Below are 19,520 nucleotides of genomic sequence, written 5' to 3' on the forward strand. Positions count from 1 at the left end.
GTTAGAGATTACACTCACGGGCCTGTTCGTGTGTTGCCCAGATCTACTAATTCTGTTTTCATGAGAGTAGCTGAAAACCTCTGAATTCGGAGTTGGGAGTGTTGGGTGTCTCCCCCAGCCGTGACTCGGGCTCCCACCACCTGTCTGCTTTAGCTCAGCCATGGCACCCCCAGGCCTTCAGCCTTCTCCACTGTGAACTAGGAAGATTACAGCGACATTGCAGGATTGAGCAAGGACTAGATCAGATGAAAAATGTAAAGCAGCGGAAGAGAGCGACACACAGGAGCTGAAGCAACTGTCAGCTTCCACGGTCTACGAAGTTTCCTCGAGGATCGTGAGAGACGCATGCGTGTGTGAGGGAGGCCTGCTCCCTCAGCCAAGAGGAGGAGAAGTGATGTTTGCCCTGTTTGCTCAACTCAGTTGTAGACGTATGTGAACTATCAGGATGTTGGTGAGGTGCCCCCGGCCCCCTGCCTTGCCAAGAACCTGGAAATAATCATACCAGTACATAAGAATATCTCCAAGGCCAACGTAATTAGCAGCTGGATTCTAGTTTAATTAAACAGTATATGAAACAATCTAAAGAAAGACTCTCTTACCACACGAGCCAGTGGGGTGGAGAAAATGGGAAAGATAGAGAAGCAGGTTGGCACAAGTGGCCTGGCTCTCCAGGAAGAGAGATGCAGCCTCTGGAGGACACAAGCTCCGACCGGCAGCAGCCAGGCTTCATCCAGCTCCTCTGTGGCTTGGTTGCAATATGCTTCGAGACAATCAACTTCTCCTTTCTTTAACCCCACCATCACCAAGCAACCTTCTGACCACCCATTCTCTCTCCCAGGCACCTTGGAAGGTGCACCCTGGATGACAGCCCAATCCGTAGAGAGTTCTTCCTCACAGTAAATTCATGCTTTGCTGGTTTTAGCCGCATGGTAGTTTTCTCGGGATGGGTCAGTGTGAGTCCACTGTGAGAGGCTGATCTTGGTTCGGGGGTGCTGGGAGCTGCTGGTTTCTTTACCTGCCAGACTGAGGACCAGAACCAGGTGGTTGCAGTTCCCCATGGTGATGCCACAGAGACCTTCGGGCGACGCCATCCTGTCTGAGGGTGCCTCTTAGACTTTACAAAGTACTTGGGAGATCGCGACCTGGTTTAGTTTCTTTGTATTTCCCATAAAGTGTGCAGCACTGTGCCCTTCATAAACCAGGAGCTCAAAAATTTGTGATATAGAGTTGTAGGGGAGTTGCTGTTTTTTCATGCATTCAGAGAACCTTCCAGATGGTCTTGCAGCTCTGAAGAGTGGACCTCAGCTGGGCAAATCTTTGAGAAATAACTTTCTCAGGGCGTGTCTAGGTCCACCTGTGCTCCAAACAGGGCTGTAGTTGTCACCAGTGTGACACCCACAGGCCTTCCTTAGGTGTCTTTCCTCCTTTTTTATGTTCCTAAAACATCCTGATGTGACTTCTTTTGTAGGACTTATTTTGTTCCTGTTGCTTCACAAGTAGTTTTTTAAAATATATGCCTCTAGCTCCCTTAGATTATCAGCTTCTTGATAAGCTCCATGTTATATTCCATCTTAGAAATTCCTATACAAAAGTACAGGCATGCAGCAAGAGCTCAATACATGTTTGGTCTGTCTGGAATTATGTGACCTGTAGTCAAAAAAGGCGACAAAGGATTCAGGCATGACTACCTAAAACATAAGGTGTGATATCATTTACATGCAATATCCTTATAAAGTTCACAAAATGTCCCGGCAGCTGAGATGCTTTGTGACACAGGTGAAGACATTTTACATTAATTTTTAAATTCAACATGGTGGTGAGGAAATGGAGCAGTGCAAGGGCACAGTAGTAACGTGTCTGAATCAGAGGAGGAAAAGCGGAAACCGATGTACACCGTCCGTAGTTTTAAAATTATATGTTCCAAGGGATGGAGATAGATGCTATTCATTTTTTCCCAGTTTGATTGAGATATAATTGACATATCAATACATATTTTTTAAAAGAATGGTGCCACCTCATGAATGCAGCTCCCCTGGATTTCTCCAGTCTTGGTGTCTCCTTATCAAACATTAAAGCTGGTTCTAATTTGCTTGGTGGGATGTCAACCCGGGAGAAACTAAATCAGAAAAAAAAGAAAAACGATATTTATATCCTATAGAATTCCATGAGAAATACTTGATATTCCCCAGGTAGGACCCAGCACAGAGGGTTCTGCTGTAAAACCCACCCCAGCTCTGGTCCTAGGTTGACGGGGGTGGGGAGCCGAATGGTGGTAACGGCCAACTCTGAGGGGTGGGTGGGTTGCCTAAGTATCTCATTGTCTTATGGGAACAGACCCACCCTCCCCCTTGAACAATTCATTTGATCAAATTGTCATTTCTGGGGAGTTTTTGAATGTCCAAATTTCTAATACTTTGATGGTTTCAATGATTAGATGAACAATGATTTGTGTTCATCTAATAGTATATCAAGCCATCATTTAACTCGCATGGTATGCAGTTTATTAACAATAAAAAAAGCCAAAAGTGGGACTGGTCTTTAAGGAACCTACTCCCTCAAAAAGAGAAAGACAGTGTAAGCACAAATAAAATGTGTAAATAAAAACACTAAGACGTGACTGCAACGTGCAAACATATGCTTAAATGGCACAGTGGACAGAGATGGACACACAAGTGTTAAGCGGTTTTCTGAGGGATAGGAACAATTGGGAACCTCTCCCAAATCCCAGAACACGTTAGCTTAAGCAAAGCAGCCCTTCCAATCTGGCACGAAGAAAAGCCAGATGTGGTGCAGAACCAATTAGAGAGAGGACTCTGTCCTTGAGTGTCCTATCCAGTGACCTAACCAAAGTTCCCCACTCTAGCCACCACACCCTGGGTGCTGGCTTCTCTGCTCTGCACCCAAGAGACCTGCCCAGTGCTTCCTTGTTGGCATACAGCACACCAATACGCACATGCACATGTGCACATGTCACATGCCTGGAGGGTAAGAATGTGGATGTGCAGAGAGTCCTGGAGACTTTGCAAGGCTTCCCAGCCCTAACTCCAAGGGAGAGTCAGTGAGTGTCCTCAAAGCATTCAACAAAAATAGCCCTGAGACTTTACAAGCAAAGTACTTTTGTTCCCAGCGCTCCCGTCTTGCTACCGCGTACAGGCCCAGTGCTTACCTGTGAATGATGCATGGACCTCCTTTGCAGGGGAAACATTCCTTTGCATCTCTAAGAGTTGACTTAAATCTATTTTGTTATAGTGTCACTTAAATTTCTAGACACTAGATTATGGATGGAGTCCTGACAGTCTTAATCAATATTAAACTTGAGATGGCAAGGTTAAGGTTTCTAGAGTTAGGCAGAACGGGGGCTCAAGATAAGAGGTAAGCTCAGTTTTGGAGATATAAGGTTGCATTTTTGTACCCGAGTTTACATGATTCTGAACAAGGTACCTGCTACAATGTATTTAAATATATACACAGCCTTCAAGATTCAAACTAATTTCAAGGACCAGTGATGGGGGTATGAGCATCATTTGTTAGGAAATGCTGCTTTCGAGGAAATTGAAGCAATTTCATCCACAGAGAGAGAGGGAAACACCTATGGTGGAAATAACTCATTTACCTAAATTTTCTAGGTTTCTCAAGCTATGGAAATATTCTGAAGCCGAATATTTCTGTTCCTGTGAGAATTTTTTAAAAGTATATATTTTTTTAAGTGTTAATCTAGAAAAATTACTTGTATTAGAGATTTTTAAAAAAATCTGACGTCTGCCTATGACGAATAAGGGAGAGAGTTTAACAAGAGGCAGGACCAGCTGCCCCAGGAGACCATCTCCATGAATGTGAGTTTGAAGATTCCTGAGGGAGGGAGCCAGCAGGGCTGAGCGCCCACCCTCCGCCAGGCCTGGCGGTGCCCAGGGGAGGCTGCACACCACCGACTTCCAGAGGCCCCCAGGGCCTGCAGGGCTGTGACTCAGGGACCCTCAGGAAAGGCACAACTCCCTGAGGCTCTCGCATCCTTCTGGGTGAGGGAGTTCATTTTGTTGTGTCACTATGTAGATCAACAAAAAAACCATGAATTTGGAGACAAAGATTTGAAAAATGTAAGCCAATTCTTTCCTCATCCATGTTCATTTCTTTCATGTTCCTTTTTGCCATCTCTCTGAACCACCCCAAGGCCCTGAAGAAGCCCCCCGTTGCTGTCACACTGGAGCCCAGCTGAAGACATTCCGTCTGTAAGTACCAGGCAGGCTCTAGGGTGCTGGATGGAGCAGAATGGAGCAGCCAGTTTACAGAGGAGACGAGCAAAGCAGTCAACAAACCAAAACCGAGTTAAGTGTAAAATGCTCAGGATGAATAGGTTGCTGCAGTGGGGGGGGGGGGGGGGGGGGGGGAGGCTCAAAACAGCCTTTTTGAGGACAGTATTTTGAGGGCAAAGATTTCCTTCTTTTAGGGAAAGAAGTGGCCTTACATATTGGTGGAGTGTGTAATTATAATTAATAGGATCTGAGAGGTGTCAGAAAGGATTCCCCTAGTCGAAAATATTTCCCTTACTGCCAGTGCCCCCAAATCAGATTTGGTTCTCCCCATTGGGGTCACAAAGCCGACAGGGAGCCCCTGGAGAGGAGGCTGACACCCACAGAGAGAGAGCAGCTGCTCCACCCACTGCACACGAGCTTGGTAGGGCCCCACGGCATGCGAGTCCTGAGCAGCGTGCAGACAGAGGAGCAGGTGGAGACCTCAGAGTCGGGTGGCCAGGTGGGGCTGTCACCTGAACCCACATAAGATCTCACTGAGGCCTGGAGTCGCCACGGAGCAGTGAGAGCGTGAAGAAAGAAGCTGATTTGTGCTTGCAAAAGCAGACTCAGTAAGACTGGCGTCTTTGACTTTCCACTCCGCAGCTTCTCTCTCAAATACGTAGTCCAGGGAAATGCATATTTTACTGATATCCTTGACAGATAAATTGTAAGCTCATTTTTCCTAGGGCTGTTTTCCACCATTCATACCTGGTCCTAAGGTTGCACAAGACAGCCCACGAAAATGACAGAGTTCAGGTCCTTTGTTGCTCCCACTCACTTAGGAAATTCCTGCTTCTTTCTCCCTTTCCCTGGCTCAGAGTCTTTACCCAATGGCAAATGGTACCGAATGGTAGCTCCCGGAAATGGCAATGGCAAGGCAATGGAATGCAGGACAGCACTGATGACGTCTGGGCTTGTGTGTGGTTAGTCCTCACAAGCAATGTGAGGTACAAGAATCACAAATTCTGAGACTGATTGGGGTCCAATTCCTGACTTCACCTCTCAGGCAAAATGCTAACTCTCCTGCCTCCATTTCCTCATTCGTAGAGTGGAGCTAATCGAACTTATTCTCACGAGGCTGTGAGGAGGCGCCACATGTTCCCAGCATGCAGCAGGCTCTTGACAAATGCCATTTTCAATTCCCAGAATTAATTTTTTTTCTGTTTGATCATTAGGGGTGTTCAGGCCATTGAAAGGATGTTTAGAACGAACTCCTATTCCATAGCTTTGCCGTTCTGCATCCTAGGTGGTCAACAGCACTGTCATATTTCATGTGCCAGGACTGAAGCAGGAAGAGTATTGATGGGACCAGACCAGCTGGAGCCCAGACTCAGGCCCCCAAATTAGTTGATGCTGGAATAAATGAGCACAACAGGGTGGGGCCCCCCCAGGAAGGGCCAGGTAGTGAGGAACCAGGAGAGAAGGTGTGTGGATGGGCAAGAAGGACCAGACCATGAGGGCACATGCAAAAGTTCTTTGTCAGTCCAGAGGTCTGTCATCCCACTTGGAAGTTCCCATACTCACATGTTAGGGGACATGTTTGGACTCCAACTATGATGACACATGTGCCAGAAAGTAAGGTGTGTTTGGCACGTGGGAAGGGTCAAGCACTTTGCATACTTGGTCACTGTCCCTCACAACATGCCTGAAAGGTTTTCTCAGATACAGATACTCAAGAGTTCAATAAAGTGCCAAGGCCACACAGCCAGGCGTGGCAGATGGGGAATCTGAAACCAGGGCTGTGGACCACAGGGCTGCTGCTCACGCCCCGACATCACACTCCTGGCTCGAGAGGCGTCTCGGATCTCCTCCTTATCATGGCAGTGTCTTGCTCTTCGCTGAGTTTCTACTTGCCCTCTCCCTTCCCGTGTCTCCCCAGGAGGCTCTTGAGAGAAGACGTAGGGCTTAACTAAGCAGCCCGGGAGGCCATTTCCCGGGTGACCTTTTTAGGAACAACAGTCATGCATTGCTTAACAACAGGGATGTGTTCTAAGAAATGTGTCGTTAGGCGATTTCGTCATTGTGCGAACATCACAGAGTGCACTTACACAAACTCAGATGGGATAGCCTACCACACACTGAGGCTGTATGGTACTAATCCTATGGGACCACTGTCGTGTACTCAGTCCATCGTTGACCAAACATCGGCACGTGGCGAATGACTGTATTCATATCTGTGGGAATACATCCCAGAGGAATCCTACTCTCAGTGACATCCTGCTCAAGTCTCGGGAGCCTGTCATGGGGCAGAACCAGCCCACCCATTGCTGGAGGAGCCTTTAGAGATGGTCTTGTCACACCCTCACTTTATATAATGGGACTGAGGTACAAGGGCGGAAAGTCTTGGCTTTTGAAAAGGAGGTTTTCCTCCTAGCCTGGCATCCCGGGGAATCGGCCATCTGTTCAGGGACCTGAAGCTAAACCTCTCCTTCCCCTTCTTCGGTCGTGGAGGAGGCAGCAGCTTGGGTGACTTGGCAGCAGAGGACACGACCCAGCCCACGCTTATAAGGAAGCCCAGCCCAATTCCCAGCCTTCAGATGGGAACGAGGAAGAAGAAATAATAAAGAAAATGCCAAGAAAATCAGCCTCATCAGCCAGGAAGCCTGGGGCTTTTGCTCAGCCCCATAGGCCACGATCAACAGCGCCAGGTATTGAGAAAGACCCGTCAAGGAGTCTCCCGGAGGCCCGAGGGCGGCAGGTCCAGCAGCCCGCAGCCACTGAGAAGCTGTCTTCCTCCTGTCTCGGATTTCTCAGGATCACCTCTATCTGTGTCTTGGCTACACAGAGATGAGGAAGCACTTGGGTGCAGGTGCCCACTGCTGCCAAGGACCACTCTCCACACCTGCCAAGAGGTTCTGGGGGGACCTCACCCTCTGACAAAGGGCCACACCAGCTCTGAGATGACACGCACAGGATCAGTGATCCCTGACACATCCTTGCTGATGTGGGAGCCAGGGGGAATTCCCAACAGTAATCAGGGGACAGCCCCGCAGAATAAATGTACAGGAGTTGTCCCAAACCAGAGGGACTCAGACTGGGGCTGCAGAGGGTGCCTGGGTGTGAGTCACAGCCGCCAGTGTGCTTTGGCACCCCCTACCGCGATGTCCCATCTGTTGTCGCTAAATCCTCTCTCCTTTCTCTGCATTTCCAGGGCTACAGCCTGGCCCGCATCAGCTGCTGCCTCCCGGCTGCCCCTCTTCTCTCTCCGTTCACACGCCCTCCCCTCTACATGCCACATTTGTCCTCTTCTGCTCTCCTACCACCCACTCCCCCTCGGAACCAGGGCCTCTGCAGTCCCCACTGTGGCTGCCGCCAATCCTCTGGCTTCAGTTGCCATTTCTAAGTTCAAAGTCCTAAGCGTCCTTCCCAGCCCAAGCTCTCTTCTTGCACTAGCTCTAGCTGTCCATTCCAACGGCTCCCTGCCGTCCCCACCGGGGGGCTCACAGGCACCACCAGTGCAGTGTGTCCACATCCGAACTGACCTTCTCTCCCCCTGACCACCTCTTCTCCTGTATCTTCTGTCTCAGCTGACGCCACTATCACACACTCCGTTGTCCCAACAAGAGTGTGCCGACTCGGCGATCCCACTACTGCGTATCTATCCAAAGAACTTGAGATCAACAATTCAAAGAGACCTATGCACCCCTATGTTCATTGCAGCATTATTCACTATAGCCAAGACGTGGAAGCCAAGTGCCATGGACTGATGAGTGGATAAAGAAGATTTGGTGTATACATACAACGGAATACTACTCAGCCAAAAAAAACACAAAGCCGTCCCATTCACCAGAACATGGATGGACCTGGATGGTATTATGTTAAGCAAAATAAGCCAGACAGAGAAAGACAAACACCATATGATTTCACTCATATGTGGAAGATAAAGAAACACATGGACAAAGAGAGCAGATGAGTGGCTACCAGAGGGGAAGGGAGGTTGGGGTTGGGCATGAGGGGTGAAGGGGCACATTTATATGGTGACTGGCAAATAATAATGTACAACTGTAATTTCACAATGTTATAAACTATTATGACCTCAATAAAAAAAAAAAGAGTCTACAGAGTCATGTTTTCTCAGGCTTTTCTCTCCCCGCCTCCCTCTCACCTCCAAGGAGTGGCTGGCCCCACGGTTTTGCTCTCTGTGCATCTGGTGCACGGCTGGTCCCCCTCTGCGTCCTTCTCTGGCCTCCTCCTGCCTGAGTTATTCCAGCCGCGTGCTGGCAGGGACACATGACTTTGCCTCTGCCGCAGCGGCCTTCCTTCTCTCCTCTGAGCACAGAGCACAGGATACCTTCTCTTCCATCTTCAGGTAGTTGCAGAGGCCTAACAACTCCAAACGTTAGCCTCACGTGCCCCCTTCTGGACTAGACCCTGAAAACCTGGGGCCGGACCGCCTGTTCACATGACTGTCCCTGGGGACGCCTCAGAGCCAGGTGCATACTGCTCTCCAGCCTGTGCTCCATGCCTGTTTGTTGATGTGCGAGCAGATGGAGGGGTAACGGGGAGGTGTTTGAGGAGGTAGGCGCAGGATATGAAAACAAACGTTAGAGCCAACACACCAAGATGATTTTATAATGAGCGGTTTTATAGTTTCTTCTTCATCAAGAGCATTTCCAAGCGCTTAGATCCTGCCAGGTGCTCTTCCAGGCGCTGCTGATACGGTGCCTGCCGAACAAAATGGGAATCATGGCCCTGGTGGAACTTAGATTTTAGTGGCAAAATAAAGTGTAAACTATGTCAAATAATGACAAGTGCTTTGGGGCAAACCAAGTCGAGAAGAGGGCTATGCGACGGGCGGTGTTAGCTGGGGTGGCCTGCTGGGGTGCCCTCTGAGCAAGGACTGGGGGGTCCCTGCGGGCCGGGCGCCCCTGCGGCCCGGGAGCAGCGAGCTGCGGCCCTGGCCGGGAGAGACGCAGAAATGACCCCCTTCCAGCCGGTTCTCGCAGGAAGGAGCCTTTTGGGATGGGGGAGGGAGCGGTGAGGGAAAGACAGGGAGACGGGAACTCTGAGAGGTGAGCGCTGGGGAGCTGCATGTCCCCTCCTCTGCCCTTATTACCGCAGGATTTGGGGGGCGGGGCTGGGGGCCTGGCCTGCCCTTCGGAGGGGGCTAGGGCCGCTCAGTCGCTGGCTGTGTGCATCCCTCCCGCAGGGCCAGACAAGAGGCCTTAGAGAGGAAGCTGGCCGCTAGCTGAACAGAATCCCAAGAGGGTGGGGGATTCCTTCCAGTAGGAGCCAATGGCTGAAATGGCGAGGGCCGTGGGGGCCTGGGTCCCCTCGCCTCTGCCCTGTGGAAGCACCGTCAGTCCGCAGATGGCCGGCTGGCCTTGGAGGGGAGAACAGGAGCGGCCGCTGGTTCCAGCGCACCGGCTCAGGCCTGGCACGATGCGCATGTTGGGAGCACGGGCTCAGGCCCGGCACCATGCGCATGTTGGGAAACGGTGCCGGCCAGGGGACAGAGATGACGGACCCAGCCAGGTGCCTGGCACCTAAGATCCGCCCACCCAGGAGCCCTGCCCATTTCCAGCAAGCCCACCCTCTTGCCCCACTCTTTGGTGCCACTCATAACCCTTCAAATGCTCACAACTGCCCAACACTCAGCAGAAAACTCCCCAAACCCCTCCTGTCCCCACAATTTCCTGTGAATTCGTTTAATCAGATTCTTTTCTCAGGCCGGCCTGCCCTGAGGCAGTGGGAATTGTACAGGACCTGGAAGGAAAGGGAAATCATCTCCCTTGGGGCAGGGAGGGCTGTGGGGCCCTAGCAGAAGTCTTAGAGGTGGGCGTGTGCTTCCCGGGTGCTCCCAGGCTGCACTGAGGCCCCAGGCCGGTGGGTTGGTATCCATGGTTCCCCCAGACCCACAACAACTGTGGGGGCTCTGGGGCAGCACTGCCAGCTCCCAGCCTGGCTCTGTCCCTCGAGGAATGATGGTAACAGGGAGATCCTTGGAACTCTGGGAGCCCTGCTTTTTGACCAGCAGCGCCTTTCTCAAAGGGCCCCTTTGAGACTCAGAGGAATAATGCCTGCAGAACGCGGGCACGTGGCTGCTGGAGGCCCTGGGGAAGGTGGGGTGCCTCACTAATGGGCAAAGGCCTGCCTGACTGCCCGTGAGACTGGCCAGAGGTCTCTGCCCTGGGAGTGGCCCCCCGGGCTCCAGGCTGGACCCCTGTCCCCCGGAATCTGAGAACATGGACAGAGGAGCAGGACTGTGGCTGCATGCCTCTCTGGCCTGCAGAGGGGTTTCTCATTCCACCCCTCCTGGCCGCCTGCCTGATCTCTGCTGGGTCATGAGTCCTTCTGACGAGGAGCATAGAATCTCACTCCTAGAAGAGCAAGAACTCCCTCCAAAGCACACACCTGGAATTCTGAGATATTAAACTTTAAGTAAATTAATGGGGCAGTATTGTATCAAGCTGAGATGCTATCATCTTTCATGAGTATGAAAGACATACCAATACTTTATGCTTTGAAAAGAATGAAAATATGCTGTCAATTAAACTGCAGTCTGCCGTTGATAGGAAGTCGTATCCTGAATTCGAGGATGTCAAAATGTCGGGGGAAGTGTATTTAAGAATTAAAGAAATATGCTGTATCATTTTGTCTAGGTTAGAGACCATCTTAAGTTACATGTAATAGTAGTGGCAGTCATAAAAGTTTTGAAAATGTATAAAACACTTAAATTAAGAACATTTCCTTCAATAACTTCTGAGAATGTGAGAATTTCTCCCTCTGTTAGGTTGCCCGGGGTGCAGCGGGAAAGCACCATTGCAGGGGAGCAGACTTCTCCTGGGAGCGACCACCAGGGCTGCCTGCGGCCTGTGCTGTTCAGTCTTGGGCCAGAGGCTGCGTCACTGGGAGTCGCAGTGAAATCGACACCTTGAGGGCTTGGGGGTCCAGAGGGCTCTGCCCACCAAGGGGTCTATTAGCACCAGCTCAGGTGGGCTGGGCAGGCCCTATCTCCAGGCCTCCGGCACGTGGCTGGACCCCAGGCCATTTCTTCCAACCCCCTTAGCCGGTGGCACTGCACAGCAGTTTAGGATGACTGACTAAATGCGCGCACCATTTGAGTCAGCCACTAGAAGGTGGAAGGCTCGAGAACACTTGGTGTTTTCCAGGCCTTGTTAACTTTAGGATGTTTACAGAACATACACACACCCATACCATACACTCACATCCACACACATATTCACCCACACTCTCACACATATACTTACACCCCACACACTCACACACACAAACCAAACACAGACACACACAGCTCACACTCTCACACACTCAAGTGCCTACCTGTACTGCCATCAGCAGAACAAAATTGTCTCTTTCAAGAGGAGAAAGGTGTCTCTGACATCTGAAGATGGGAGGACAGCACCGTCCTAAAGCCTCTTTGTTTCCATAACTCAAGGAGAACAAATTGTATCTGCTTTGCAGAAAATTTATTTTCTATGAAAAAAGAAGGAAAACCCTGTTATTAGTCTAAGTTGTTGATGGATTGTGGAAAGGTTGAAAGCTAGAAAGAATCTTTGGAATTACACACCTCACACACACACATGTCCCCCACCCCCGCACACGTCACTCACAAATTTGCAATCTGAGACTGCCTTCAGATGTCTTTCTCTTGATAAAGCGGCGATTGTTTTTTTCTGGATACACAAACCTAAAAGCAGAATGGAAGTTACCGAATTACCAATTCCACTTCCAGTTCCTTTCCTCTTTAACCCCAATGTTACAGGAAAACTTACACTGAAACATAAACCGTGTATTAAGGAATGTCCACGCTCACATTTTTCACTTTAGCAAACAACTTACGTTTGCGTGTTTTCTGCTTTTGCACCTGGGAATGAAACATTTCTCCCCAAGACCCAGCCTGAGGCAAGTTAAGCCGTTGGAACTGCTTTCCTGGTAGATCTCACCTGTGTGCAGAGGGGCCCCAGGGTGGCCCAGGGTGGCCCAAGCTGGAACCGAGGAAGGCCATCCTGGAAGAGTCAGCCTCAGAGGGAAAGTGGATCTGCGCTCAGAAGAGCCACACTTAGGTGAAGTACCACAAAGTATGTCTGCAGTCTCCTGGGGAGGCCACTGGGTTTGTACACACAAACACTGTTTATCCGTGGTGAGAAAAGCCCAGTTCCGGGGGCCCCCAAAATCTTCGGGATTGGAGCCCGTGGTAGGAGTTGGGGGAAGGCAGGATTATAGGGGTGGGGCCCTGGCTGAGGGCCAAGGAAGCCTTTCTGGCAACAGTCTAGAAACTCAAGATTGCCACGTTGCAATCATTTAGTCAACCTGTGCCTTCCTCAGAAAAGGAGGGTCCTGTGCGGGTGGTCGGTGGGGTCGTTGTCTGTCGGTGTGACACCCCAGCCTCTCGCCTCTGCTTCCACTCTGGGCTTCTGGACTTGTGTGTACACTGGAAGCACCAGGGTTGTCGTTAAAGACAAATTCCAAGACGCTGCTTCTGGAGCTCTTGATTTAGTGAGCCTCGCATTTGTAATCCTCACCACGCGTAATTCTGAAATAGCTTGTCTAGTTCCCAAATCTGACGTTTCCTTACACAGAAGGAACGCCTCCAGGGAACAAGAACAGAAAGCAGAGAATCCAAATCAGTCACGGTTCTCCTTGTTGGCAAATCTGGAAAGGTGAGCTGAGGTATGTGACTACAGGTTCCAGTCCCTGAGGGTTTTCCTCTCTCATCCATTTCTCGCTCATATCTGTATTAAATGGGTCAATCTTTGATATGATTTACCTGTAGTTTGTTTATATTGGGCCTAATTCCAGAAAGGATTTAAAAGCTCTTACAAACTATATCATGTGTAAGCAGAAATCAAATTTATAATAAAGGATTGGGAAAATATGGACTAAAAGGTAAAGCTGCTAAACTTGAAAAGAGAGGTTCATCATGAAGTAGACATATTTCAACATTAGTCTAATTCTTCATTACTTCATAAAAATGAAGACCCTATACACCCTCTACAATCACTTCACAGCATCATCAATATGACCTAAGTGGCCTAAAAACTGTTAAAATTCAAAAGAACAACATTTGATAGAGAACCAACGCATCCTCAGTGCAGAAAGTTGGAAAATAAAGAGAAGTATAAATGATGGAAGGCAATCCACTTTGATATCGAAGTGTGCCTCCTTTGATTTGGATATGTGAATTTGGGTAAATATGCATGTGCTTGTCCACAAGGGTGGATTGGACATATCATAATCGGGATTATGTTACAATAAGTAATGTCATCTTTTATTTAGCTTTATACGAAATGTCCAGAAAAGGCACATTTATAGAGGAAGAAAGTAGACTAGTGGTTGCTTGGGACTGAGGAGTGAGGAGAGGTGGGGAGAGGGGAAGGGAGATGACAGCTAATGGGTACAAAGTTTCTTGTTAGGGTGATGACAATGTTCTAAATTATTGTGACAATTGAGCAACTCTATAAATTTATTAAAAACCATTGAATTGTATACTTTAACTGGGTGAACATTATGGCATGTGAATTATGTATCAATAAAGTTATTAAAATATTTTAGTTAGCTACATACCAAGATTTCACAAAATAAATTCCATATTTTCTTCCATCACCTTCTATTAAAATGAGTATCAGTTTATGCTAATTTGTTATATAAATTGTGAGCTTGTAAGGGCAATCACTTTGCTTCAGTTTGAAAACTTTATACAAAGTATTTTAATAAAATGACAGATGTCCTCCCAGGAAAAAAAAAAAAGGCATTTCCTGAACTAACATCCAAAGTAACAATAGATACAGACACATTCATTCAACCCTTCCTTTGTTGGTAACACTTGAGTACCTGCCGTTGGCCATTCCTGTCTAGCCCCTGAGATTCTCGCAGTGCATCGGAGGCTGGGGGCTGACTTCAGGACAGCATTCTCTCAGGGCCGTAGCAAGAGGTGGTACACGTGCCGGTCCTTCAAGTCTCTTTCCTCTACCAACCAGTGAAGTCATTTGTTAAATAAAATATGAAAGGCACGTTTGAAAGGAAATGCTTGAGGCAGGCATAGATTCACAGAATTTCAAAACTTTAAAGGTCCATAGCAATTGTATAATTCTGTCATTTTACAGATGCAGGAATTGACCCACGGGAGTTCAGTGATGTGATGGAGGGAGTGAATATGCAGCAAAATGAAAACTTCTAAAACCCACGAACTCATGAATGCAACACATCAAAAAAAGTCCTCTTTCTCTCTTGAGGCAGATTTTATAAGGCAGACTTTCTGGGGGAGTCCCAATTATAGGTACTTTCATTCTTTTCCAAAAGGCTATTTAAAATGTGTAAGTATATAGATTTATTTGTATTCCTTTATTAAGGCTTACAAAAAATAAATTCCTAAGTCAAAAGTGACTTCTTTTCTTTAAAGCGTGTTTTCGATTTCTTTGTCAGGCTGTAGTTTTGGTTTGTAACACACAGTCACCATAGCCACATTCTTCTCAAAAAGGGTAGGTGGTTGTGGCTTTGGAGTTCCCTGTCCTCTGCGCCTGCCAACATCATTAACTTGCTAAACCTGAACTTCTGCTTTACTCAAAATCTTTAATTACTCCCTGCTTCTCTCAACCCCTTCATTATTACAAGCAATTAAATTGTAGAAGTAACGTCATCTTTTTGACATCTGGAAGATATTACCTCTCGTCTCCTTTCTCTCCAACGAAACCCCAGTCCGAGGCTGAGGAGGACCCCAGAGCCGACGACTGTGAGGGGAGGACGTCCAGGCAGGAGTCAGCACAGGGAGCTGACCAGCCTGGACTCCGGGTCACCCCAGGACTGAGGACCATCGACCAACCTTGGAGCCTTGGTCCCTCACCCGTAAAAGGAGAGATTCTGCTGTGTCTGTATTTCTCAGTCCTGATACTCAAGCTTGGGGCATGTGAAGACAAAGGAACACATGGGATATTCTTCTTGGAAAGTCATTATTTGATAGATACTGAAAACATTATGATTTCATTAAAACAATCAGATTTTTAGAAGAGTAGAATATCAAATTTACAAAAGTATTAAAGCTAAAATATGAGTTTCCAAAAAAATCTCCTACATTCAGCAAAAGCATCTGGTTAATGCAGAGCCTCGTGGGGTGCAGGGCCCTTGGGGGGACGCTGGGAGAGCACAGTAATGGCTAGCGTTCTTCTCAGCGCTAAAGCCAGAAGATTCTACAAAGAAAGGATAAACCTTACACAGGTGCCCTAAAGAAGTCTTCATGTCATTAAAGGACAATCGCCCCCAGGGAGCCCTAAAGGCATCCGTAGCCCTTTTATTAAGCTGAGATGTGGGTCCTTCTAAGGGAGAAGCCCTCCCAGCCGAGGGCAGCAAGTGCTCTGGCTCCCAGCCTCACTTTGCTCCAGGCCTGGTCCCTGGACTCACGGGGCCTCTGCCTCCAGCTGTGCCTCCTCCCAACCCCGGGAAGACTGTGCCGGGCAGAATGGTCGTTCAGACTGCTCGGGAGAGGCCTGGAGTCCTCCGGTGCTGGACCTTGGCCTCTCAGCTTAAGCTGCACGGGGTGGACAGCTGGCCACGGGCTGCTGAAGTGCACGCAAGGGCTGTTTTATCAGAGAGGAGAGCACACATTGCAACGACAGCAACCTCAAACCTCAGAGAGGACCATTGTCTTAGGGAGGATGATGAAAAGACGAGAGAGGATACAGAAGGAAGCCGGGAATTACGGCAAGGCAAGAGGCCCCTGGGACCAGGAGAAAAGAGCCCCCACATCTGTGCGTGCGTCATCCCCCAGGCAGCCTCCAGAGCGGGTGTCAAGGCTCCTCTCTGTCAACCGCCTGGTGCTGTGAATCCTGGAAGCACCCAGAAGGTCGGGCTCCACCTCTTCCTCTCTCATTTGCGTGTTTTTATTCCCTCACTTTGCACTTTCATCTATGTGTGGTTTGTTTGCTCCTAAGTTTTGCTATAATAATAATGCATATGGTTGTTCTCCCATTTTCATAAGGCATTTCTTATACTGATGGCAAATGTTGGTGAACATTATTTTTGGTGACTGTGCCATATTCCATCATATGTTGTGTGTGGGTTTTTATTTTTAAAGATGTCATAATAATTTCTCCTATGCTCCTTTGCAATGAGTCTTTGGCTCCCCCACTTTCTAGACGGGACATCTATTTCCCCATCCCTCAAATCGGGCCACCTCGTGACTGGCCCAGGCCAAGAGAACGTGGTGGAAGTGATGCTGTGAGACCTGTGGGGCTGGGCCTCAAGAAGCCCAGCAGCTTCTGCTTCCCCGCCCCCCGCCCCGGCATGCCCTGAGAGGGCTGTGGCAGGAAGCCCCTGAGCCTCCTGAGGGGAGAGCTAAGGTGCCTATAGCTGCCACCGACCACGCTCTACTTCCTTCCAGCTCCTCTAGCCTGCCAGTGAATAGAGCCACATGAGTGAATCCAGGTGACACAGGCTGAGAAGCCACCCAGCCAACCCACAGAAGCGTGAGAAATAGTGAATAGTTGTTGTTTTAAGCCACGGTGTTTTGGGGTGGTTTGTGGTGCAGCAAAGGCTAACTGAAACTAACAGGAAAACTGTGAATTCAACCAGTTTTCTCACCCTGTCTACCGGCCCCTAGCAAGCATTCGCCTCCAGCAGTCCACTGAGCACAGGGATTCATCTGATAGTGCAAGTGGGTGAAGAGGAGATTATAAGACACGAGCTCTCAGGACAGAGTTACTTACAAAATTACCGTCCTGTTTCAAAGCGAGCAAACTCAACCTCGCAGACATTAAACAACACAGACAGTGTTCAGGAGCGTGGACCCTGGTACCAGACAAACACAAATTTGACTCCTCTCTCTGCCACTTAAATAAGTAAATCGTTAGCTATGTGACCTCTCAACATCTCAATTTGCTTCTCCGTAAAATAGATACAACAATATCAAACCATAATGTTGTCGTGAGGGCTGAACGAGGGCATATGGATAAAATACCTGCCTAGTTCCTGGCACACAGCACTCGCTCTATAAATGATGGCTGCTCAGCCCCTTGCCAGGGTCACGCAGGGAGTAGGTGAACAACTGGCATTTTCCCTTTCCCTGTCTGACTCCAAAGCGCATGCTCTTTCCACCGTATTTCACTTTTTGTCCCCAGTGCTCAGCCTGGAAAACAATGAAGAAGGGACTTCCTTTCACATGTCTGCTCATACTCATTGATGCAATACATTTGAACTGAGTACCTGCTAAGTAAGCACCAGGTATCAAGCTCAGCTCCAGAATAATGTGCTGAGACAACGCGACATGAAGGTCTGTCGGGGCGACTGATGCTAACAGCACAGATGAATCTAACTGTAAACCGTAATCAGTGCTGGGCAGAACAGGACCTTGTGCCATGAAGGCGAGGAGAAGGGGGATCCAGCCCAGACCAGGCGCAAGGCTCATCAAGGGGAGGCTCCTGAGGATGTGACGTCTGAGCTGGGATCTCGAGAATAAACAGGAGTTAACTAGGTAAAGAGGGTGTGCTGGGACGAGCAGGGACTATTCTAGCCAGAGGGACAGCAAGTTTGAAGATCCTAAAGCCAGAAGGAAGACGGACCCTTGGGGGAGCTAGAAGAAAGATAATGTAGCTGGGGGACAGAGAGCAAAGATGAGGCTGGTCTAGGGGGACACCAGAGAGGAGGCAGGGCCAGGTCACATGGGCCTTTGGGGGCCACAGTAAAGACTTCGGTCTTCATCATACAAAGAGGGAAGCAATCGAGGAATTCTGAGTAGGGGAGTGACATGAACAAATTGATACTATCTGGGTTGGCTGTCTGCATCTTAGTTCTTCAAAAAGCAGCAGAATAATCTATTAGTGATGTTGGCCATGATCTTAGGACACGGGAAGTACTGGCAATTTGTGCTGAGGCCGTGTCATTCTCCTCTAGCACCTAATAGGCACAGACTAAGAATTGGTTGAACAAATAAATGAATAAATAAATGATGATGATTCTTCTTTTTGGCGAGGAAGACTGGCCGTAAGCTAGCATCTGTTGCCAATCTTCCTCTTTTTGCTTGAGGACGATTGTCGCTGAGCTAACATCTGTGCCAGTCTTCCTCTATTTTGTATGTGGGATGCCACCACAGCATGGCTTGATGAGCCGTGTGTAGGTCTGCAGCCAGGATCCAAACCAGTGAACCCCAGGCCACTGAAACTGAGGGCGCAAACTTAACCACCATGCCACCAGGCTGCCCCAATCAATGATTCTTTAGCAGTAAACTTTCAAGCACCGAGATGGGCTTGTCAGGAAGGAATCTGGGGTGGGGGGAGGGTGTCTCTGAGCATGACTTCCCAAATTGTATCAATAAGGGGCAATTTACGCAGCCTGTGGTTAGAGAAAGCCCTGGTGTGTCAGAGGCAGTAAGAGAAGTAGGATATCTTGTGGCCAGAGTCCCCAAAACTCTACCAAAAAGTATGTGAACTTTTAAAAAAATTCTGCTTTCCTCTAGTCTATTTTGTAAATTGTCAGTCAAGTCTCCTTTGGCCACCTGTTTCTATGGTGCTTAAAGACTCTGAGATGAAAATCATGGTGGAAATGCTGGAAGTTGTTGCTTCTCCTTCTTTGAAGTGCTGTTTGATTCTCTCTCCACCCCTCACCCAATCTCCCTTAATGGGGATCACTGTCATTCAGAAGAACAATTGATGGCTTAAAAAAAATTTAAAAAGTTGAATTATCTTGTTTAAGTGCCAATTCTCCTAAACACAAGTCACTGCCCGAAAATAATGGAAGGGAAAATCTTCAAACATTCTTTTGCATGTCTTCCTTAGACATCACACTTTTCCTTGCTTGTCATCAGTGACCAAGCACATGGACAGGGAAATATGCAGATAACATTATGGGGAGAAAGCCACTAAAAATAAACATGGCCTGTTCTACAACATATTTTTAAAGATCCATCCGTAATTCAAGATCAGTCATTTAGAAGCAGCCTCCTCAATGCCACATACTATTAAAACCCAGCCACGATGAAGTGAGTCATCCTGTAAGAGCAGGTTAGACTGAAGGCTATGGCAGAAGACAGTTATGCTCCTCTCCGAAATCTATTCTTTCGATAATGAAAGGGGTGAAGAATTTAAAGTCACCACTTATGATGTTCTGGAATGTTCTCTTAAAAGAGAAAAGACCCTCGGAAAATGCACCCCAGGGTTCCAAGACATAAGTGTAGGGCTCAGAGTCCTATGAAATTGCCTTTCCAGGATAACAAGGAGCCGAGTACCATTCTCCTTTACTTGGTAACTTAAACTAAGAGAAAAGGAAAAAAGAAAAAAAGAG

General features: G+C 48.3%; 1 long non-coding RNA gene across 1 annotated transcript; it reads right to left on the bottom strand.

The window, feature by feature from the left end:
- Nucleotides 1–8,853: 8,853 nt before the first annotated feature.
- On the bottom strand, nt 8,854–15,154 carry LOC139084500 (uncharacterized). The gene is made up of 4 exons (XR_011541929.1): nt 12,197–15,154; nt 11,864–11,940; nt 11,574–11,726; nt 8,854–8,954 (listed from the first exon to the last, which is right to left on the bottom strand). It is a non-coding gene; the product is annotated as an uncharacterized lncRNA (long non-coding RNA).
- Nucleotides 15,155–19,520: the final 4,366 nt, after the last annotated feature.

Source organism: Equus przewalskii, chromosome 7 (genome assembly GCF_037783145.1).
Source record: "Equus przewalskii isolate Varuska chromosome 7, EquPr2, whole genome shotgun sequence".
Lineage (NCBI taxonomy): Eukaryota > Metazoa > Chordata > Mammalia > Perissodactyla > Equidae > Equus > Equus przewalskii.